The sequence below is a fragment of the Orycteropus afer genome, unplaced genomic scaffold (assembly GCF_000298275.1).
Source record: "Orycteropus afer afer isolate SDZICR_OR568_19922 unplaced genomic scaffold, OryAfe1.0 scaffold00067, whole genome shotgun sequence".
NCBI lineage: Eukaryota > Metazoa > Chordata > Mammalia > Tubulidentata > Orycteropodidae > Orycteropus > Orycteropus afer.
Genome location: NW_006921654.1, coordinates 9,406,820 through 9,410,962, shown reverse-complemented (window position 1 = coordinate 9,410,962; position 4,143 = coordinate 9,406,820).

Below are 4,143 nucleotides of genomic sequence, written 5' to 3'. Positions count from 1 at the left end.
CTAATTAAAAAAAAAAAAAATTCAAAAAAAAAAGCCATTACCCAGAGATAACAAATGTCAACCATTTTGCCCATGGTGAACATTTGAAAATATATTTATTTCTATGTGCTTTGTACGTCAGAATTTTGTATTTTGTGGGCTTCATTTCATACTATTTTGTGAACATTTTCCCAACTAAACTTACTTTTTAATGGTCACCCAGACCCACGGCTGTTCATTTGTATCCACTTGTTTCCCACCCCCTTCCTTTCTTTACCTACCCAGGGCAGCATAATAGCTCACGCTCGCCAAGCTCTATTCAACACCCAAAAAACCAACTGCCAGTGAGTCGCTGCTGACTCACAGCGACTCTACCGGACAGAGGAGAACTGCCCCATAGGGTTGTTAATGCTGTGATCTTACGGAGGCAGACTGCCACATCTTCCTCCCTCAGGACACCGGGTGAGTTTAAACAGCCAACCTTTCGTTCAAGCAGCCAGGCACTGTAACCATCACACCACCACGTATACTCCTGACATCAGCCTCAGGAGTTTGTGATAGCTGCCATCAGGTCAGCGTCCGACTCATGGCGGCACGACAGGCAGGGGGCACTGCCCAGACCGCCGCCCAGCTGCAGGTCGGATCACGGTGCTCCACAGCGTTCTTACGGGCTGGTCTTCCAAAGTTGGTTGCCAGGCCTCTCCTCCTAGTCTGCCTTAGTGTGGAAGCTCTGTGAAACTGTCCAGCACCAGAGTAGCATGCAAGCCTCCACTGACACTCAGGCGGTGGCTGCGATGAGGTGCACTACTCGGAAATCTAACCCCGAAGGGGAGAATTCTTCCACTAAGTCACTAGTGTTGGCTACTGATAGTGCATAAACCAGAGGGAAGGAATGGTAGAAGGTGGAATAGGAGAATGGTAGACGGAGTGGTAAATGAGGGAGAAAAGTCCTCGCCTATTTACAGAAGGTGTTGTTGTTGTTATGTGCCATTGAGTCAGACCCAACTCATAGTGACCCCTCCTTGGGTTTCTGAGGTGGTATCACTACGGAAGTAGATTGCCCAACCTTCCTTCCAAGGAGTGGCTGGTGGCTTTGAACCACCAGTCTTCTGGTTACAGAAAGTGGGGAGAGGAATTTAGTAGGGTTCAGGAGGTTAGGTTGGATTTTGATCATTAATAATGCCAACTTACATTAATATAGAGAGTTTTGTTGCCACGCGAATTATCTCATGTGATTCCAACAAAGACCCCTGGGAGCTAGAAAGAGAGAAGACTGTCAGAACAGAGAGGGCAGCCTGAGTGAGCCTTTTTTTTTCTTTTTTCTTTTGGAATAGTTTCAGATGTACAGAAAACTTGCAAAGATATTACAGACAGTTCCCATACACCTTCATCTCACTCAAAACCAAACTCACTGCCATGAAGTCAATTCTGACTCCTAGCAACCCCCACTGGGTTGCCAAGGCTGTAAATTTTTGTTTCACAGAGCAACTGGGGTGTTTCAACCACCTGCTTTTTGGTTAGCAGCCAAATGCCTTGACCAGTACACCACCAGAGCTCCTGTGTACTCTTCATCTAGTTTCCCCTATTTTAAACATCTTATATTACCGTGGAACATTCTTAGTGACAACTGAGAAGAAACATTAATCCATTAATATTGACTGAACTCCTCACTTTACTCAAAGTTCACTAGTTTTCCACTAATGTCCCTGTATTCTAGGACCCATACAGGACACCACGTTGCATTTAGTCATTACACCTCCTTAAGCTCCTCTGGTCTATGACACTTTCTTAGAATTTCCTTGTTTATCGTGACCTTGGCAATTTTGATGTAGAATGTCCCTTAATTTGGTTTCTCTAATTTTTTTTTCATGGGTAGACTAGGATTATGGGTTTTTGAAGAAGACTTGTTGAGCACTGAAAGTTCTGGCCATTCAGAATCATTAGAGCTCTAAAGGTTAAAAAAAAGAAATAAAACTTACATCTGTTTGCTCTCATGGAACTTAGCAAACACCACCATCCTGTTTGTGCTTTGCATAACTGTTTAGCCCATGTCCCACTAACTCAGCCAATTTTTTTTTTTTTTTAGTCAGAACTGGTGTTCGTTCTTTTGTGGATGGCTGGAACCTCCATTACTCTCTGGTTCTTAACACTCATCAAGAAAGAGGGTCATTTGCACTGACAAGGGAAGGCATCAAACAAATAAGCCTGGATTCTTGGGACTGATTCTGTGGTCCTGACACTCGGAACAGACTAGAATTTACACCATGCTCCAAACCATCAGTTGACCTCTGGACCATGAGTTCCCTTTACTTTTGTAATAATACATTAGTTGATTGTTTTTTTTTTTTTAAATTGAGATATAATTCACATACCATAAAATTCACTCTTTTAAAGTATATAATTTAGTGGTTTTTCAAGTATATTCACAAAGTGGTACAGCTAAACGTACGTTGTCATCATCCCAAAAGAAACAGTGTACCCATTAGTAGCACTCCCTATTGCTCCATCTCCCCAAGCCCCTGGCAACCAGAAATCCTCATTCCGTCTCTGTGTATTTGTCTTGTCTATGCTGCACACGTCATATAAGTAGAATAATACATGGTCTTTTCTGTCTGGCTTCTTTCATTTAACATAATGTTTTCAAGGTTCACCCCATATTATATGTATGTTTGTGTGTACATCAGTAGTTAATGTTTTTTATGGCTGAATAATAGTCCATTGTATGAATGGACCACATTTTGTTTATCCATTCATCAGTTGAAGGACATTTGGGTTATTTCTTAGTTGACTTTGTTTTGATGGCAGTGAAAGCTGTGAGCCACAAGACAGAACTTCCCATGAGGAAGAGAATTTGCCTGGTAGCATAGCTCAAATTTAAGCCTCCTGTGGGTAATACAAAGTCTTCCTCCCAGACAAGGCAGGTACTGAGACCAGCTTCTGTGCTTCAGAGAGTGTTAACGAGAGCTACATGGATCTGCAGTTCTGAAGACTTCCCTCAGCCAAGAAGCATGGAATGTTCCAAAGGTTAAAGATCTAGCTGCCCTACCCCTGCCAGGCCTCAAGGCCATTCCGTCCCTATTCTGCCTGGAAACAACTCAGAAAGTGATGTAACTCAGCAAACTTTATCCAGATTCACTGCTGGGATCCACGGAGGAGAAAGAACCATCAGTGGGGGCCAAATCACAGAATGACCTAAGTCTGGGAACACTAAGTTCCTGCAGGGCCAAAGATGAGATGTAATGGGGTCTCTGGGGTTTGAGAAGAGAGCCATGGTACGTAGCTCCCTCAGTGAGAGGGCTGGTAAAAACTGAATGAAAAATAAACAGTGGGATTCAGGTTTCAACAAAGTCAAACCTGGAGAGATGGGACATTGGGTTTACTTAGAACTAAAGCTCTTCCCTAGCAAGAGTTCAGCTACTAAATACCATTTGCAAATTCATTCAACAAGTGTTTATGAGCCAAGTTCAAAGAGCTAAGGACACAGAGATGAAGGAAACAAACCAAGCCCCTGCCTTCAGGGAGCTGACATTCCCATGAAGGAAGAGAAACAATAAACAAAGAAACATATAATATGATGTTGTCGGTGTGTGCTGTCAATTCCAATTCATAGTGACCCTAGAGGGCAGAGTAGAACTGTCTCAGGAGGTTTCCTAGGCTGTAATCTTCTATCCCATGGAGTCACTGGTGGGTCCAAACTGCCACATTAGCAGCCAAGCTCTACTGTGCCACTGAGTCTCCTATATAATATGTTAGGGAGTATCAATGCCATGAAGAAAATAAAGCAGGGTGTGGGACTAGAAGGGATAGTATTTTGTCTATAATAATCAGGACTCCCTGCCATCAAGTTGGATCTGACTCATAGTGACCCCTCCTTTGGTTTCCGAGGCAGTATCACTACAGAAGCAGATTGCCCAATCTTCCTTCCGAGGAGTGGCTGGTGGGTTTGAACCGCCAGCCTTCTGGTTAGCAGTCAAATGCCTTAGGTACTACGCTACCAGAGCTCAGTCTTTCTCCAATGTGCTGGTGTTTTAGTTGCCGTTGAGTTGGCTCAGACTCATGGCAACCTGTATACATTAATAATAGTTTTTGTTAAGGCATTTGACTGCTAACCAGAAGATTGGCGGTTCAAACCCACCGGCCAATCCACGGAAGGAAGACTGGGCA